The following is a 21,435-nucleotide window of genomic DNA, read 5'->3' on the forward strand; positions in this document are numbered from 1 at the left end:
GCACGATTTGCTGTTGTTGCCGTTGCACCGTTGATTTAAGATCCTCGAGTTGTTCCTGCAATGCTTGGAGGTCCATGTTCGGTTCGGGTCACCAGTTGTAGGTACGGGTTACACTATTTATTGACTGACTATTTACATAAATATTTACAATGTATTTACAAGTTGTAGTTGGGGACGAGAAATGGCGAGGAGCTGACGTTGGGGGTAGTTGCGCGTCCGCGTTCCGGTACCTCTTGCCCTGGATCCAGTTCGGTCTTCAGGACAGGAGTGCGCCTCCTAGCGGGCTCTGGTGGCGCCACAGTGTTTTTCTTCAAATATGTTTTTGAAATAAATAGTTCTTAATGCAGTTTCATTGCATTGGGAAATACTTCACAGGAAATATTTGTTTAAATTTCCAAAAATTCAAAAAATGTTGAAAAATGAACCAAACCCTATGGTGTTCTATGAAAATTAAATTTTAATCATTTAAATCAGTTCTGATATACTTACTATTTTTAGTAACCATTAAAAGCACTAATCGACTGAAGAATTATTGTAACACTTGCTTTCATGATCCCTAATTTTCTCAAATATGGTGATATCAGAGATTTCGCTTGCTGAAATAGTTTTATACGAACAAAACTGCATTCATGATGCAGGATGATCATTACCATTTCTGTAAGCAACCCATTTATTTAACTTAGAAGTATCTTGTAGATTTTCTATGATTAAGGTATTAGTTATGAGGAAAATACTTAAATGACTGGTTATTGTTATTATTGAAGTACAGATATTAGGGAAGGTAATATAATTAATGCTTCATGAATCGGTAGTATTTTTAACTTTTCATTTTAACTCATCAATTTTACCCCTCGTTTTAATTGTTTTTAATGATTTATTAATTTAAAAAACATGACTAAATATACATTGCTTATTTTCTAAGATATGTTGTTGTTTAAATTTTAGGACATGAAACTTATCTTCTGTTTTGGGAAAACAAAAAGAATTTTTTTAAACCCTTTTGTAGTGTTATTTTCTTATTTAGTGATCTTATACTTCCTAAAGGCAACGTTTCAGTTGTTAAAAAAATAAGTTCAAGTAACATTGTTTTTTTTTTCAAAGCAATTAGAATTTGTCTTTCGGATACAGTGAAATTAAATGAAGCCTAAAACTCATAGAGAAAGCAAACAGAAAAATTGAGATGTTTACTTCTTTCATTTCTTACATTCTCCCTTGTGTATCTAAAACTAAAGATGTAAGCTTTAGGCCATTCGTTTAATGTACAACGAGGAAAAATATTGTGGACCACACACTGCTTCGTTTTACGTCTATTAAAAAATCGATGTTTTAATAATTCAAAAGAACATGTGCATTTATTTAGGTATGAATTTTAGAAGCAATACTTCTTGACTAAGGGAGAATCTATGCATAAAAGTCTAAAATTTTGTTTTTTGTTAATTTTATTAACAGGAAATAAATAATCTGAATTTATTTATATTTGGAGGACATTTTATTCATATTTTGAAATACAACTTGTAGTTTTTTGAATTTATTTGCACCATAATTAGTGGAATTAGAAGCTGCTGTCCATAGTCAGTTACCATCATAGATTGTTGCTGGTGAGAATTACCGTAGCCAGAAGTTTTTATCTGTAATCCTTACAATTTTATGGTACGAAAACAACATATTTTCTAAGAAAATGAACCTAATTGTGATCAAAAGAGTTGGAAATATCATGTTTTTGAGGTGTTTAATTACAATGGTATGTTTTTCTACCGTTTTATTATTATTTCTTGCATTAAAAAAATGCTTGTATTAATAATATCATCAAAGAATTAGGTTTACATTGAGTTTAATGGAATAAGCAATATTCACACAAATTTTAAAAACGATTGGTCGATAACTATTTAATCTAGAATGCCCACCAGTAGAAAAAAAAAGGTGTTTCAAGAATAACGCTTAAAAATTGTAAAGAAAAGAAAAAAACTGTTGTGAACGTTTTCGAATCCCCACAGTCTCTTTAAGTGTTCATAGTATCGAAAATAATCGGAATTTTTCACTTACGGTTTGGCAACATGTTCTTGAATAATTTTACTAACATTTTGGGACATTAAAAAAAGTGAATTGTTTGACCCCTCTAAACTGGTTTCCCCCCTTAATAGGTTTCAAACCTTTTCCTGAAACTTTGCATGCTCACACATACATTACTAAAATATTTTACATGTAATTATGAGCATTTAAAAACAGTGCTAATGTAATAAGTTAAGCACTAATAAAGCTTTGTATTCTTCTTTATAGTGATATGTAATAATGCTATCCATATCCAGAGTATAAGTAAAAACTATTGTCAATAATTTGGCTGTTATGGTTTGAACGCTACATGAGTATTAGCAAATTATTTAAGACTAGTGGCACCCGCACGGCTTTGCCCGTAGTAGAAAATTAAAAGGTCTTTTTGTTCTCCTGTATATTTACAAATAATGTATAATGAATTTCTCGCAAATTGGCTTGCCCATGTTACGGTTCCATGTTATGATAACTTTGTAATTTACTCGTCTATCTTATGATAATTTTGCTCGGGAAAATGTTCTAAAAATTAGAATAGAAAAAGAACAAAATCAAACTTTCGAAAAATCGCTTCGAGGTGCACACCCGATGCTACAAACTAATTCTGTGCTAAATTTTCCTGAAAATTGGCAGAACAGTCTAGGCGCTATGCGCGTCATAGAGATCCTGACAGACAGAGATCTGGACAGAGAGACTTTTAGTTTAATTGCTAAAAGATGAAATCTTTACTAATAATAAATAAATAAAGATTCAAAAAAATCTTAAACTTTACATTTTAAATTTATATACGTAGAAGCGGAAAACAGAGCTGACACCCAAACGTGCCATTCCATAAATAGTTTTAAAGTTGTCTTTGGCTTGACTCTCGGAAACTACTACACTATTACCGTTCAAAGTAATCTGAGTTATTTCTGAGTTACTTGGAATTACCTAATTTTGTATAAACAACTACATAATATATAATACAGTCACTTCACGGCTTAATTACGTATTTATTGTATCATTTATTTGTTCTAACTTCTCAAATTAAAGAAATTTTGACAAACATATAAATAAAATAATGTACTACTAGATAGTACATCTTACTGTATTTTTCTAATTTTATACTATTGTGCATTGAACTAACGGGTTCCTTTCAGTAAATGTTTTTGTATACATATTAATACTATATGTATACAAAAAAATGTTATCTTTTAAACGAAAAACCAAATCAAACCTTATTAAATTTTCTCAGCAAAAAAAAAAAAAAAAAAAAATGGAAAAAAAGTGAGAATGCAAAAAATAAAAAATAAAATAAAAAAAAAATAAATAAATAAAAAGCAGTATGTTTTGAAATCCTTTGCTCTTTAGAGCATTATTTAAAATAAATAATCAGTTTTTAGGCAATTCGAGTCTGTTATTAGATTAAAACTACAAGCTGTTTATGCAAAAGAAAAATAAAACTGTACATTTATACATAATATAACAACTTACATAATGAAATTATTAGCGCACCTTTTACAAAGTGATTTTTGAGTTTGTTATTTTTAAATGAAACTGTAATGTTATGTGCAGTAATAATATTAACAGCCTGAGAATACACGGGGGGATGCATTAACACTAATCTAAGAAAGCTGCCGGAATTAGACACTCCATTGTATGTACTCCAATTTATCTAAAATAAGCTAAAGTGATTCGTCAAACAGATTGAGAAATCACTGTCTCAATCATTGTGGATCCTTTGGTTTCCGAACCTAGTGTTATCTCTAGATTTGCAACTGCTTAAACGCATGAATTGTCAATAGCTTCAACGTGTATATTTCCGAAAGCTGCTCTAAAAGCTCTTAATAGATATCTTCAACTGCAGGGGATTAAACAGTCTACAAGCCTCCTTTGAAAATTTGCCTCTCCGGTTCAGACCATGAATAGTTACTATTACAACAAGAATCTAAAGCATTAAAGGATTTTATACACAGTCAACTTTATACATCACTTTAAAATAAAACTCTTAGCGTCTCTGTATTTTGCAGGTTATGCAACTGCTTGTCTAGTTTTAACATAATTTGCAGGTATAAGATTAAAAGTAATATTTACATAGCAAGTTCACCTTAGGTGTATTTATTTAATGTTTATTTTAAATTCATCTTAGGATTGCCAACTATTTACAAATATTTAGTAATGTAACCAATAATGTATTAAAACTAATTAGCTAACTCATCTTTGAATACTAATTATTGACACAAATTACTGGTTAAAAGATTCTAAGAATGTTAGATTATTAGAGTTTTTATCTAGTCATGAATAAATAAAAATAATAATAGTTAATAAAATTTTATTGACAAATCCTCAGACATTTTAATGTACAAAATAATGGTTAAATGGTCGGTGATGGGGACTTTCACACTGTCGATAGATCGAATATGCTTTTTTTTTTAAATTGTCAAAAGAAATGGGCATTGACTTTTCAGCATCACATTTTTTATGGTTAACATGTCAAAACACTTATAAGACGAACAAGGACTGTGTGGTCCATCTCTTAATTTTTTTCAAAAAATTAAAAAATAAATAAATAAAAAAAATAAATAAATAAATAAAATAAAAATAATGTGACGCAGAGAGAGCATGAACATTTCTTCTAAATTATATATATATTGATATTTGTAATATATTAGTAATTGCAGTAATTGTAAAAGGAAAACATAAAAAAATTTAACTTAGGGCATTCTAACCAGTAAATGATACATTAAACGCAAGTTCTTTTTTAGAAAAGCTGATAACAAATAACAAAATAATAAGAATCTTAATTTGCAAAATTACATTAATAAAATTTATGATTATTAAAGGTTATCTTGATGGTTTAATGAAAATTGGTGAAAAATGTGTCACTAGGGTCTAGGGTATAAGTACAAAATGTACGTGTCTTTTAATTTTGGTTTTCCATAGAAAGGACTTTCTTTTCCAATTCACCCCCCCCCCCAAAAAAAAAACCTTTTAAAGACTTATTTAAGAAAAACACTCTTGTTGATCACTGGTTAACCACTAATTGGGAACCCTAAAAAATTAATTCCATCAGAAAGTAATCCATAAGAAATGTAAAAATAAATATTATAAATCTTTATACATTTTTTTACAGTATTCTTTCAATAATAATAATAATAATAATAAAGCCACCACGCATTAATGATGTTTGGAGCGATGCATAAACGAGTGATAATTAACAATATTGTTCTGTAGAAGGTTTTCTCATCAGAAGGAAATTTTAAACTAATTTTAAATCACAATGTCAAAACTGATTGCCATATGTCTTGATTAACTAGAGTTTCTAACCAATCACGTTCTAAATTTGATATACGTTAATTCCACAATAATCTTATAAGGTATCTGCATGGTAAATTCATCTATAAGAATTAATGAGCGGGTTCAATCACATCTAGTCTAATGCATAGTCATAACTGATTTAATAACAAGTTGAAAAGGAAGCTAACGAACTCGTTTGGCAAGAAACGTCTGATTATGGAACTACAATTAAAGTTCATTACGAATAGTTAAAGTCTGCCTATTCATTTCATTGCAGTGCGTGGCATCGCATTGTAAGATGCATATTTGCAATGAAGAAGGGAAAATTGCATGTGTATATGGAGGTATTGAAATGTTTAAACTTTACACTGATTAGTTAATTTAGTTTCAAATTGCTGCATTCATACTTTAGCATGGTTATTTCTTTTTAGTTAATAAACGATTTTGACAACCCAAGTTCCAAAAGGTATGATGTAAAAGGAACACAAAAACATCGATTTCCATATAGGTTAAAAATTATATGTTCATGCTTGTTAATTTGGTTGATAAATTAAAGTGCAATTGCTATTTATTCAATTTGTAATTAACTGTGAGAAGCTGGAGTTTAATCACAGTTTGTAAACCGAGCCGTCGATCAAAGTCTTTTTCAACCAATCAAAAAGTTCTGTAAAATCACTTATTTTCACCAAGCTTCAATTTTGGCAATATTCTCTTATTCGTCGTAATCGTGCAAAATTAACCCTCGTGTTTTTTTTTTTTTTTTTACTGCGGATTTTTCATATATCGAAATTTTCAGCTCACGAAAATAATTAATTTTACCGCACTTCAACTTGTGATTAGTATATCAGTTATAGTGGTTATTCTATCAATTATAGTTTTTCTATTTTCATCCTTAAATTTCAATTTCCGCTGGCAAAAATTAACTATAATAATAATTGAATGTCTAAGAATAAAATGTCGAATCAATTAGTTAAATCAAGTAACGTTGATGCTTATTTCAAGCATGAAAACAAATTACAAGCAAAGCATTATTTATAGTTTACCATGTTTTAGTAATTTAATTGTGTTCATTTATTCTCTTGGTCATCCCATATGAAATGAAATAGGTTATTATATAAAAACAAATTTATGATAAGACTGAATATTTGACTCAATATTAATGTGAGATAAGACGCACAAATTATTACACATATTATTTAGTAAGCATATTTCAAGAGCGATTATGTAATTCCAAAGCTGAAATATTTCCGTATTAAAGAGATTCCTGTCATCAAAAGCATCTGCACATGAATTTTTGCTGTATATCTACTTCCCGATCTGTATCTGCATAATGGTACGCTTACTAGTCGACGATTTTTCAATGAAACATTTCAACTTCAAAATTATTTTTAATATTATACACATTATAAACATAAATCAAGTTTCTATAACATTTAGTATTGTCTACTTATCTCATATTGATAGGTAAGTTGGAACAGAAACTATTCAACGCCAGTTATGTGGTTTTTAGCCCTGAAACGTAGAATAAGTAGCAACATGTCTGCCATCTTGGATCTAAACAATGCTTTCTACCTATGTTAATCAGCAATCATCCGTTGTGTAGAGGATGCCATACGGCAAAAGTAAGCTCAATTTATGTACTGTGTAAATGTGACTATTATTCTGCACAGGGATTTGGACATTTATGATACCATTAACGTGGATCCTTGGAAACTCCCTAACACATCCGCTTGACAACTGCTAAAATTCGTTTCTGTTATTGGGCTCTACTAATGATTTAAGAGGGGATAGTACAATAGACCAGTGGTCTCAGTGCTCGCGCTCGTTTCAATTTCCACCTCTTTCACTTCATATTCCACAATAAAGAAGGAAAACACGTACTTTGTTACAGCAGGAAGAAAGCGACATCTAGCCCCAAGATGACGGACGTGTAATTACTAAAGCTACAACCTATGGATTGGTGCAAGTTAAAAATTTCTCGCAATAGCCAGAAACGTTCCTAAGTGTAGTGCATATACCTCCACTAGCATGGTTTACCGGGATAATAAGATTGTATGAACGTAAAAATGTGAAACCAGAACTGCATCCCCCCCCCCTCAGGACAACTACGCATCTTTGAAAGTGAGCGCTGTTGCAAGGTACAGAAGGACAACCTTTTTTTAAGGAAGTGATGAATAGCACCTCAAACGGAAGTGATATACTAATTTAATGAACAATGGGTGATAAGTTGGTGATATCTAAGTTGGGTGCCTAAAGTTTAAGGTGATTAATAACTTTGTCAAGAATTCAACACACCTCTGCATTAAATTTTTCAATTTGTATTGCGCACTTGTTTTAACTTCTAAAAAATTGACGCTGCCCGATTTAACGGAATAATTGTAATTTCATTAAAGCTTGATACGTTCAGTTTGTAATTCAAAAAGGATTACAGTTTATTTTATTATGTTTAAAGGTTTTTGCAATTTTTTAAATAGTGTTCTTATATTGATAGCACATAATATGGATTCTTTGTTTATCTTTGAAACTGACAACGTTATGCTGCCTAACTCTTCGACGAAAAATTATCACAAATAAAAGAAAGGCAAATGTCAAAAATCCGTTTGAAATCGGAATTAAAATGAAAAAAAAAAGCGTCTTACGCGCTGTTAAAAGTTAAACGCACCTTTTTTTCCCCCTGTGTAAATAAAAAAGCTTGAACCTGCGAGAGATGCAAAAAAGTAAAAATCTCATTTCTAGTTACAACTCGTTCATGTAATCCGCATTAAATTTCCCTCTTGACTTGAAGATTGGCGGAATTCATCGCTTTAGTTATGCATGCGTACTCAGCTTTTGTTTCGGGGGAAATAAATGCTGTAAAAACAATCCTATTACAGCTTCTAACGAGGCTTTGGTGCAATTACAAATAGCTTAGAAGTAAAAAATATTCATTCGAGTATAAATGTTTGAAAGCGAAAATATGCCCTTAAGGCGTAAAGTGTCTTACTCATCCTTCTGGTTTGTTTTGCTTGTTTTATTTAGGAAAATTTCTATCTTATTATTTTTATTATAAAAAACACGACGTATTTAGCACACTTAAAAAATAATCTCGTTTTCAAATTCTGCTTCGTAACTTGTTCTAGGTATAAACATATTCATTTCTTAGAGCTATAATACGCATAACAGAAGATCAAATTTTATTATTTTAATGAGGTAGAAACTAAGGAAAAAAAAAGACCCAAAACCGAAAAAAGAAAGGAACTCGAGATCAGAAACTAAGTTTCAAGAGCTTAATGATAGTTTTCTTTTCTAACGTTTTTATTAGTGTACACTCAAGATGAAGAAAAAAAATCTAAAAATATAAAACCATTTTATCTTGTAATTCTGATTGTTAAATTATGTAAATATCATCAGATGAGTTAATTAAAGGATTTTTTATATTTTAAATATTTGCCTTCAAGAAATGTAGACATTATTTAAAAATTGTTTGCTATATAATAGGGTAATTCTGGCTTGTTCATCCCGTCAGATTAAACGTCCCAGTTTATATTTTTTGTTATTACACCCACACAGTGTGATGGTGTGCATTGTTTCAGAGGCAGTGGTGTAAAATAAAGGTACTGGAATAGTGTTGAGCAATTTTTTACTAATTTCTGCCGATAATTACGATTTTAATTCAAACCTAAAGATAATCGTGGCGTTTTTTGCATGTGAGCTTAGTACTTTCAAGAACTTTAATATAAACAATCATCATTCCAATGTATGTTGATTTGTCTGCTTAAATAATAAGATAGCATATCAGGAAATAATTTTAACATTGTTTGTAGTCATATTAGATTGGTGTTTGGACCCAAAGAGGGAGACAATTAACCGTATAAAATGGTTATATGGCATTCTTGATTACATATAAGTTGTCCCATTCCCAAAACCTATCCGGTGTAAATTCCTAACCTTAAATATTATGTTCTTGAGTTCAAATAAATTAAAGATTCAAAGCAAACGATAGTTATTTTTTATTTAAAGATTACGTATTCCTGAAGACAAATGTACTAAAAATTTGTAAGTGAAGATCAACTAAGTAAAATCAGTTATTTTAAAGTTAAATAAAATTTTTGTTACGTTACTCAAACAAATATTTTTACTCGCTTAGTTAATTAATCTCACTTTTATTAATTATAATATGTTTTTTAATTTTAATTCATGTGGGGAATTGAACCTGATGCAGTGGTACAAATTGCCTGAGTGTAATACGTCCTTGAGTTTTTTTTTTATAATAAATATTTTATTTCTTGTGTGTCTTTTTTAATTCTTTTTCGTAAATATATTTTCGTTAATAACTTTTTTTAGGATAAGCGGTAAAAAAAACTAAGTAAAAAATTATTATTTTAAGTGTATGCTGAATTATTAGAAACCAACGAAAAATATCAAAATAAAACAAAAACGAAAACACAAAAATCGCAGGGAAAAGTTTCGTCAAGAAGAAATTGAGCCTCGTTATTAATGCAAAACATTAATGGAAACAAAAACATAATTGACTTCTAAGTAGCTTTTTATCCGTTTCATTTGTATTTTCAGTTACGTAATCACATTTTACTTCTATAATTACCTAAATTTGTTTTCTATACTTTATGACATTTCGCTAGCATTTGCTTGAAATGAATAAATTCATCACGAAGCTGCTAACTTTATGGCGACGCGATGTGATTTATCAGTTTATTTAAACTGGTACTTATGGCTCGTGTGCACTGCGAAAGTCGAAGTTTACACCAAATTACGGTCCACTTGGAAAAGTACAGCAGCGTGCCCTAAAATAACGGCCTAGCTGGACAGCAACATTTCCAACAAAGGGAAGAAAAAAAACTAACAGTTTTCATATAGCATATTATTACATATTGCTACGAGATCGGCCACTTAAAGAAATTATTTAAATCACGATACTGTTCTTGGGGGGGAAAAAACACAGGAGATTTATTTTCAGCTATGCCCAAAAAATGTAGTTAGCGACTGCTAAAGTAACCATAGCAATTAGGCAGATTTCAATTAACACCGTAAACTCAACGGTAGCACACGTATTTTCACCAAAATAGAGAAAACACAGCGCAAAGGCTTCACAATCATAGAGCTCAATACTCTCCAACACGACGTTAAAAAGCAAACTGTCTCTCATTCACACGATGCACGGCTATTTATAATCCTAAAAAAGTTTCAACGAAAAGTTCCCCCCAAAATTCCATTTCATTCACGATCTTATCATCGGGGTCCATATACTTCATTCGAATATTAGGGGGCTGTATATTCATTATACGGAACTATTTACAGGTTAAATTACTAAGATAACTCGAAATAAAAGATAAAGGAACAAGTGTCAAATTTAGCCAGATTATAACAAATAAGTCATAAAAAATAATTACGATTTACAAAATTTGTAACAATATTTCCCATATATTTAGATGCGTGCAAAGAGACACACACATTTCTATTTTTTTTTTTTTTTTGTAAGTTTTGTGCTTTAGCACCGAAGAAAAAAAAGATTTTACAATGATAAACAGGTGACTTCACTCTGTGTTTCATTCATATTTTATTTTCCTTGAAGCTGAAAATCCCAGCTAAAAACAAAATTGAATGGTTGAGAAACAATCTAAAAAGAAACCGTACAACAACATTATTCCTTAACTTCCTCGAAGCTATCCATCTTATTTTCATAGTAATCTATCACTGGACATTTAGAGAAAGATTTGCCGCTTTTACTGTTTTTGACAGAAAGTGTTAGGAAGCACTTTTACGAACTGAAGGTTTAAATTGCTTCAAAAATATCATGTAATGTATGGAAAAAGCTTTAGGGAGTTCATATGTAATTTATAAAATATTATTGAAGTTCTACTGCGCTTAACATTTGCAAAGTTGATCTCGATTACGAACTTTCAAAGAAACCCTAGCTGTAATGTTGTCGTGTTTCTTTTCAGTAAAACTTTCTGGTTTCGTAGTCGGTTTATTGAATAAGCATATGAACGCAGATGTTCAAAAACAAACATAAGACTTAAATATCATCGGTTCGGTAAACTGTTGTATTATAAAGAAAGCAATATGAAAATGTACCAACACAGAATTATTGCACTTTCATTCCAGGTTTAGGATTTAGATTTACTACGTCTGGTTAGAAAACGTTCTTCATATATACAGAGGTTTTTACTTCCTTTTACAAAAAAGGAAGTATTGTATTCGCGAAAAAAATTTTCACTCAAAAATCGTCGTTAATTTTGATTTTGCTCACCCCCGAATGAATGTTGGGTTTTTTTTCTACTCGACCACACGTGGATAAGTGCCTAAGAACATATAGATACGCGAAATTTCAATTTTGACGATTCCCGAGTTCATTATAACGAGTTGTCTCGTGACATCTGTATGTACGTATGTGCATATGTATGTCGATTAACTCAAGAACAGTATGTCCTAGAAATTTGAAATTTGGTACGTAGGCTCTTTGCGAGATCTACACTCCTGTTTGTGAAAATTGCAATATCATGAAGGAAGCATCGTAGTTGAATAAAATGTAATACACAGTTGAGTGGTAATGGTTCAAATAAATGATTACATTTTCAAAACAAACAAACAATAAAAAGAGATAGAAATTGGTATTTTGTGTGGCCACCACGCGTCGCAATGAGAGCTGCTGCACGACTCGGCATGGAGTGAAGTAAAGTTTGAATATCTGCCTGTGGAAGAATATTCCATATTGTTTGTATGCGCAACCAAAGTTCGTCTGTCGAAGCAACAGCACAAGGATCACGAGCGAGACGTCGCCCAACGAAATCACACCTGCTGCGAATCAAGGTAGAATTTGACAGTCCTGGCGAGATATGGACGGGTATTATCCTGCTGGAATACATCCCCTGACAATCCTTGCAGGAAAGGAATAGCTTGGGGCGGTAAAACTTCCGTCATGTATCGGGTACTGTGCAAATTGCCCACATTTCATAGCAATTGGGATCTTCCATGATATGCTATGGCACCCCAGACCACAACTCCGGGTGTTCGTCCACTATGGCGTTTGATAATGCATTCCGAAATGTGTTGTTCACCGGCATAGCGCCTGACATGAATTCGCCCATCATGGTACCACAAATTGAAGCGGGATTTATAGTAAAGATTCAGTTAACTTTTACTCTAGCACATAACCACCGTTAATCATACACGCCTCGCTACAGCCGTCTATTTCTATTCAGTTCGATCCGCCGTTCAGAGGGCATAGCTCAGCAAACACATGCGCTACCGGTCTGCAATTCTAATCATTTGCATATCATGCCTAACTTTACATTTCTTGCAATTTTTAGCTCATTCGCGTAAGTCCTTCGTGGTGTTGCAATTTTCACGAACAGGAGTGTAGTTGTGCCCTCTTTTTTGGTTGGATTAGGTTGTTCCAAAGGGGGTCTTTTACATCTTTTGGCTTTGGGGGGAGGGAAATCATTGTTAAATTCAATGCAAACTTAAGTGGTGTTATAATTTGGCAAGCACTTGGCGATATGTTGCAAAGATTTTGGTCGCTAAGTCGCCGAGTTTTTTTTTTAAATCTGTTTTTTGTTTTTTTCACTACTGGCGATATTTAGGGAGTTAACCATTAAATCACATTTAAATTGCCAATATTGGGAAAATTAATCTGAATGAAACGTTTTTTTTCTTCTGTTCGCAACAAACTTGAGGTGAAAATATGTAACGTGTATCTTTGCTTAATCCTAGTCTAAGGCCCTATTATCTTAAAATTAGCGTAAAGGGCAGTCATTTGATGCACACATTAGCATGTTTTAGTTTTTTTTACATTTTTTATTTTTTAAAAATAATCTTGAAATAAATATCGGTGTCATCGGTGTCTAAAACGTAAATCTGTAATATTTCAGTAAGAAAGGTATGAAATTGAGATTAATCTTTATCATTATAAAATTCCGTTTTCATATTCAGTTTCTTAACATCATACTATTAAAAGTGGTTTAAACGAGCTGATGTGTGCATCACATTACTCTCGTTTACGCCAATTTAAAATAATAGCCTTGGAGTAAGCAAGGAAACTCTAAATATTTTCACCTCTAGTTTCTTGCAAACCGGAGCAAAAAAAATGTTTTACCTAGATTTATTTCCCCATTATTGGCAATTTTTAAAATTTAACTCTTTAAAATATCACCAACATTGGCCGAATTAAAATCAGATTTAAATATTAAAGCAAAAAAACATCCGTAAAATTTTCGCCAAGTTGGCGACAAACCTTGGCAGCCAAAACATTGGTGATATATTGCCAAATGTTTGGCAAATTATAACACCACTTGAGTTAGCATTGAAATTAAGAATGATTTCCCCCTCACCCAAAAAAAAGTGTAAACGACCCCCTGAGGAACATCCGAATGCAACCAAAAGGGAAGGTGCACAACTAGACCCCAATAGGAGTCTACGTACCAAATTTCAACTTTCTATGAAACATACCGTTTTTGAGTTACGCGAGATACATACGCACATACACACATACGCACATGCGCATAAACATACATACATACAAACGCCACGGGAAAACTCGTTGTAATTAACTCGGGGATCGTCAAAATGGATAGTTCGGGTGTCTGTACGTTCCTAGGCATATATTCCCTTGTGGTCGGGTTTAAAAAAAAAAAAAAACAACATTCATTCGGGCAAAATGGAAATTAAGGCCGACTTTTGAGTGAAATTTTTTTCGCGAGTACAATACTACCTTTTTTGTAAAATTAAGTAAAAAGGAAGTATTATAATACGAAAATAATTTCAGATAAATTGACTTAACAGCAAACTTTCGATTTTTTGCAATGTAATCTTTTAACACTTTCTAACGAAAATCGAAAAACCTAAAATGCAATAAATTTAAACTTGCATTATATTTTCGTAGCATTACATTGAGAAAACGTTCTGGCGTTAAAAATGTCCTTATAAGAAATTATTGTTACAAAACCGATTATATTTATTAACATCTGAATAACTCGCTTGCAAATATTTGTAGACTTTTTCTACGTTTATAAGAGAATTTGCTTATTTTTAAATTTGCTATTAACATCGTAAATCATGTAATGTATCAATTATAAGATATCATATAATGTAATATCATATATTACTTTTTCATTTTTTATTATAGTAGAAAATCGCCCGTCAAGGTATGACGGGGGAAAATTGCTTCTACATTTGAACGAGGCAATTTCCTGTTGTGTGATACTTTAATAGTTGAAATTTTAAACCTAACTCCAGTGGATTAACCCCTCAACTCCAGTAGATAGCGTTCATTGTTCACGACTTTTTCTTTTCCTCACACTTCCTAAAATGACAGTCCTACCAGTAAAACTGTTAAGTTGCCGTAACCAGTTCAGCCTTGTCAAAAAAAAAAAGCGTTTCCCTGCATGTCAAACACTACAAAAGACTGATAACAAATTATCTTGCTATAGCGCTAATTTCATTGTCGGTGACGTCAGTATCGTTACTCGATCACTGAATTCGCTATTATGTATATTTGGATAACTAAGATATCTATTTAAATATATTTTTTCACCGCTTTCGTCGGAAAATAAATATACAAGTAACAGGTTGGCTGTTTTATAGGGAAAAAAAAGATTTACTCGTTTTTACTCATCTGGGGATTGATTTCCTAATCACAGTTGTGGTGTTGCGTTAAAGTCAGAGGGACAAAAGAACGTTTAATTTATCATCATTGTTATATATATATATATATATATATATATATATATATATATATATATATATATATATATATATATATATATATATATATATATATATATATATATTTATATAGATATTTGAATGATGTTTTATAGGTGCATCGTAACTTCCTTAATACTTCATCAAACTTCAAAATCAACACATAACTTTGAAATTTTTTCACCGCTCTAAGCCGAAAAGTAACAAACAAGTCGCACTTTTGCTATTTTTAAGTCCTAACTTCCTTACTGTGATTATTAATGGCACAAACTTTTTTTATTTAAAAACAAAATTGCAAACGTGATTTTTGTTTTCCAATAACATCTGAGTAAAAATACTTGATTTATTCATTTGTTATACGCATACTTTAAATCTTTCTAACCACATATACTTAAAAACCATAACTAAATGTATACCTCTAAAAGCATTTTTATTTCGGATTTTTGTAATAAATCCCATCAAGACACTCTTACATCAAGTACAAAAAAGGAAAAATGTCTCAAAAGTTATTCTATAACACTTCAAAGAATTACTCCACCATTTCCTACATATGTCACGTAATTGAAAAAAAAATGTGAAACGGCAAGCAAATACCATTTCATGGAAACGTGAGGTCAGGCTAAATCGGTCTTACAAACATTGTTACAACACATAATACAACGAGAAATGCAATTTCCCAATGTGAATGTAGAATCCCACAATCGCATATTTCTTTTGTAAGAATTCATCATACCCTTTTACAAAAGCAAAAGAATTTCTTGAAATATTTCTGTACAGAAAAAGTGCAGAAGTGGATATATTGAGAACTCTACTATCGAACTATTTGGTTTCAGTATCCATTCGAAACTTTTTGAATAAATATTCGCGGCATGAATTTTATGCTTTACGTGGTTTAGGAGTAAAACGCTATTTTGGTGAAATATGTCGCTTCGAAAATCTTAGTAGTTATTTTAAAATACAGAAAGAACTGTTTTTAGGGCTGAAAATATATTTTAAGTTAGAAACAGTTATCAAATTTTTTTATAAATATTTACTTGCAAACGTGCCTTGATGAGTTTCGTATATTGATTTGAAATGGGTCATTCCACCGTGACTGAAATTACAATTGGATTGTATTTTTAACTTTCAAACTCAGTACTGTCTGGGAATTAAATTTTATTTCTTCTGAAACTGATCTAATATATGATGATTTAGTACATTAATGACCACACACTTGTTTTCAGAGTTGAAATTTTTTTTTGTGAAATAAAGGGGAATAAATAAATGTGACTGGTGTTACACGGGTGTATAACACAAGTCACATTTTTTTATTCTATTTAATTTCATACAAAAAACAAGAAAAATCCTCATTTGCATTTAGGTATACCTCAAGATTTATCACTGGATCATCCGAAATCAAAAACATCAATGAATGTTATCAGTTAAAATGTTTCTTCATGCAACGACATCACTTATTGTTATTTTAGCAAAATAACGTGATTTTAAATTGGCAAAAATTGAAAGCATTCTAAGTGCTGTAAGAAAAAATAATCAATTAAACAAAAGCACTTGACAGTTTCCGAAACAAACTCATTGACTATTAAAAATGTCTTCGCTTTTTTATTTCTGATGATCCAGTTTTGTAGTATGAAGGCACCTCAGTCAAAACTTTTTTGCTGTCTTGAAACGTATGTGAAAAAAAGCTGTTAGTATCTAATTTCTTTATTCCAAAAAAAAAAAAATGTCTCCCAGATTATTCATCAACTGATACTTTAAAACGCAGTAGTTTTAAAAATAAATATGTCAAATATTATCGCTAAAAATATAGAAAATATGCTTTTTTTTGTATCAAATATGCCTTAATCTTAATTAAATAAATGGCACCTGAAAAGCACTTTCTGACTTCGATTTTGAATTTAGAATGTTAAAAATGCCCCAGAAACGTGCAAACTTTGGATGCAGCAATTTTATCTCAAGCTAGTGTAATTAACACTTGAAGAGTAAACATCTTACCACCAGCTTTTCAAAATTGTGTTGCTAGCTTTTATAAACCACATTTTTGGTAGCATTATTATGTTCATAATACGCATGCTAAAACTATTATGCAAACTGTTATGCATTTGAACTACATATACAAGGTTTGGGGTAACATAAAAATATGAAAATATATGATGTTTTTTATCACGTTTTGTTTCATCGAGTCATGTAGTGTTGATTATAGTCTTTTACTGCCATAAAAAATTCTACCTTTCGTCGAAAAAATAAAATTTGAAATGTTCGCTATGTTAACCAAAGGCACGTTTTTCGTATTACTGGAATTCACACATAGATCACGTTCTTATTTCTAAGAATCACGTAAGTCATAAAAGTACAAATTCCTTTCTTGATATGTATTGTTTCACATTTACTGCATGAGGGTTTGTGCTTTGAGAAATGTAACCACTTTCAGGCACGAAAAATGAAGACAGTTGAGATTGTAAAAAATAGTATTTGAAGCTATCTTTATTTTAAGTTGATAGAGATAAGTGTCAAAAATGATGTGATGACATTAAAAGTGATAGAAATAGTGCGCAGATGTGACTCTAGATTTACATGACATGAAATATTTTGTGAGTCCAAAATGCATGCTATTTATAATTTTCTTCGTTCTTTTTTTAGTTTAGTATGTATTTCATAACATATTTATTTGTTTTTTTATATTGTTCATTTTTCGCTAAGCATTGTTTGCTATGGTGTTTAATTTTTGGGTTGGAATTTCCATGCGACGTTACTGATATCTAAAGTTGGACTCATGTGAAAGGGATAAATGTCAATTTTAAAGACTATTAGCTTATACTTAGAGATTGAAAACTTCGATCAGTTTAACTACTAACCAGCTTGTTACCGAATTGAGAATGTCACTACTGACATATGGATATTTAGTGACAGTCGAAGCTCTATTCAACATTTGTCTAAATGGTGGATTCACGGAGATGGAACGACAAGTAGAATGTTATCACCAGATCACCTCACTTCGGGGTTGTTGCTTTACCCTTTCTGAAATTGCCTCCAGGGTAAAACAGAAAATGAAACCTTCCTGGTGCTGCTCTGTCCTGGAACTGGAAGTAGACTGGACCAAACGTGCCTATCTAGGCTTCGTACTGTACACATTCGATATGTGTCTGCACTGCAAGAAAAAAAATGTGAAACCTTACTTCATAAAATCGGTGTCAGCATAGCTGCCTTCACTAAGGCCCTTATATATATGAGCGGACGCATCAGCTTAAGATCAGCCATTTTGAATTGGAGCGCGTGTTTGAGTGGTTATTTTTTCTGGCGAGTTATTGCGTTTGGTGATTGTTCAATGTGAGCAATTATTAGCGCCACGTGAATTGTTTATTAGTTTCTTAAATAAAATATTATTTTCGGCAAATTTGGCGAAATCCGAAACTTTGCTGTGGGTTGGTTAAAACCAACCAAAAATGGTTAAACTTAAGCTGATGCGTCGGTCTAACCGTTTAGCGGCTCTAGCTTCCACTCCTCTAGAGTAGCTAAACTAATATAACTGTTGTAAAATTATATCTCACTTATGAAAGGTTACGCTATGATAATGTAACTATAGCTTAGCGCTCCGCCAATTTCTGTGTAAGGTCACACCACAGTTGCAGGGGTGCCCATCCCCCCCCCCAAGCTCAATGGCGCAAATTCCCCCCCAAAAATTTTCTCGCTTTCGAATTGGGTTAAACATAACAGTTTTTAGAGTGTTTAATTTTCAGTCAAATTCACGGGGGGGGGGGGGAGCGCTAACAAATACCATTTGAACTGAAATGCTGTTGGATTGTTGACCCGCCTTGCCTTCCCTAATTTTGAAACGTGGACCTTAAGTAAACAAATTTTGCTACACCTTTTTTTTTTCAAACGTATGAATGATTACAGGGACAACTTTCTGGCTTGGGATGGAGTCATTACTAGATGTTATACAACATGAACCGTGAAACGGAAATTTATTGTCAATTAAATAGGGGGTCCAGAGAGTTTTCCCCCCAGAAAATTTTTGAAATTGTAATTTTAAAACCAGTTTTATACGATCTCTGGTGATGTTAGGAAAATAAAAGGTTAGGTGGCCCCTTCCCAGTAATTTTTCAATATTGAACCTTTAAAAGCACAATTGTAAATAGTCTACTGTTGTGTTAAGGATTGCTTTCCTTTGTTTTCAAAGTTGTAGTTTTAAAAACGCAGTTTTAGACTATCAGTGGTAATGTTACGGAAAGAAGAGATCCTAGAGCTCGCCCCTGGAAAATTTTCAAAATTAAAGTCTTGAAAACGCTATCCATGGTTGGGAGACAAGCAGTTTTCTGAAATTGAAGTTCTGAAATCGCAATTGTAGCCACCTTTGTGACGTTAAGAAAAAGACTTTTCAAATGCTCTCCCGGAATTTTCTCGATATTGAAGCCCTAAAAACCATATTTAGGACGACTTTTTAATAATGTTGACGAGAATGGGGAGGAGCGAGAGGGGCGTTCACTTAAATTTCCGAACTTGTAGCTTTAGAAACACTTTTCATATATCTTGATAATGTTAGTGGAAGGTGAATTTCGGCGCCATTCCCCCGGCAATTTTTTGAAATTGATACTTTAAAAACGCGATTCTAGGCTTGTGTTAAGGAAAGAGGGGGGAATCAGGGCTTTTTCCTATAAATTTTTCAAAATTGCATGACGAGAAACGCAGTTTTAGATGACTCTTGATAATAAAGAGGATGTCATTCTGGCGTTCAAATCTTCTGATCCATCTTTGAAATGGACACCAACTCCATGTCGTCTGTGATGCTCCTTTCATTGAAAAAGAGACCCGGTCATTAAATTTTGGTAAGGGGGGAGCACCAGGGCTGTCGCTATTTCAAAAAAACTGGGGGGGGGGGTACGCTTTTTGCGACCCCTTAATTTTTTCAAACGCATGTTCGAATGTGCAGAGAGAGAAGATTTGGCTTCTGGTTTAGCAGGGATAGTCATATTACACTGCTTGACAATTGCTAAGGAACAAGTGATTTATGCAAATTTGTACCTCAATCAGCTGGCCAATGGAAACAAATTCAAGTTCACATGGCGTGGTAGATCAAGACTCGTTATCTGCATAAAAGACAGTGCATACACGCTCAAGATTCGTTCAAAAATTCACTGTTTGGTTTTTAACAAAAGTAGTGCTGGATGTTAAAAAAGGTTTTTCTCTAAAATTCTGTTTGGTTCTTGAAATATTTAAGAGTAAAATGTCAGCAAAACATCATTTGAGTACCTACGATTGTGAACGAGCGGTTGGACGACTGGAAGTAGGTTAAAGTGTCACCACTGTGGCTGCTGCAATGGATGTGTCAAAAAGTGCCATCTCCGGATTAAAGAAGGCCACTGAAGGTGGAAATGTTTTGCAAAAGCATGCCGGGGGTCGTGGTAGGAGCACCACACCTTCAGAGGATCGCTATTTAGCTTTCGTGGTAAAAAGGAACAGAAATTTCACTCCTGGACAGATAGCTGGAACTCTTACAACCGCTACCAGTACGCATGTTTCTGCAAGAACCATCTCACGGCAAGTAAATAATGTTGGTTTGTATGCATGGAAGCCCATATGTTGCATCCAAGTTCAACCATGCCATCGTCGAGAGAAATTACGCTGGTGTAAGGTACATGTTGGGTGGGATTGTGAAAATTGGTCTAGAGTAATGTTCTCGGACGAATCTCGCTTCAGTGTGACAAGTGATTCTGGTCAGCTACTACTGTGGAGAGAGCGTGGAACACGTTATGCACAAAAACTTGTTTGCGAACGTGATCAGTACGGACCAGGCGTGATGGTGTGGGCAGGCATCATGCACAATTGCAGAACACCGCTTCACATTTTTAAACAAGAAAGCGTTATGTCGCAAATGTATTGCAGAGAAGTTATGATGGAACGTGTTCTTTTTTTTATGGGGGCTGTAGGTCCAGACTTTCTCTTTACGGATGACGATACACGACCACACAGGAGCATTGAAGTGTCAGACACATTTCAAAGTGAAAACATTCTCCGTATGCTTACTTTCCCGACTTGAATCCAGTTGAACTTGCCTGGGAGGACCTTGGCAGACGTGTTGTGCGAAGTTTCTCTCCCAAAACAGTACAAGAACTCAAATCCACCTTGAGAGAGGAGCGGGAAAACATCCCCCAAGCACTCCTCAATAACTAATGGGGAGTATGGAAAACAGATGTAAAATGTGCATTAGTGTCCCTGGTAATCATGCATCATATTAAGGTATTCATGGCTCCCTCATTCTGACCTAGATCATTTTTTGTGGTTGTTTGAAAATCATCTAAGTAGGATTATTTTTTTATTTTTAAGTTTTTACTTCATTGATGCAGTAATATCTGTATTATTTTGCACTTATAATAAAGGCACATCATCCCTACTAACTATATACTTCGTTCTGTTTCT

Source organism: Uloborus diversus, chromosome 7 (genome assembly GCF_026930045.1).
Source record: "Uloborus diversus isolate 005 chromosome 7, Udiv.v.3.1, whole genome shotgun sequence".
Classification (NCBI taxonomy): Eukaryota; Metazoa; Arthropoda; class Arachnida; order Araneae; family Uloboridae; genus Uloborus; species Uloborus diversus.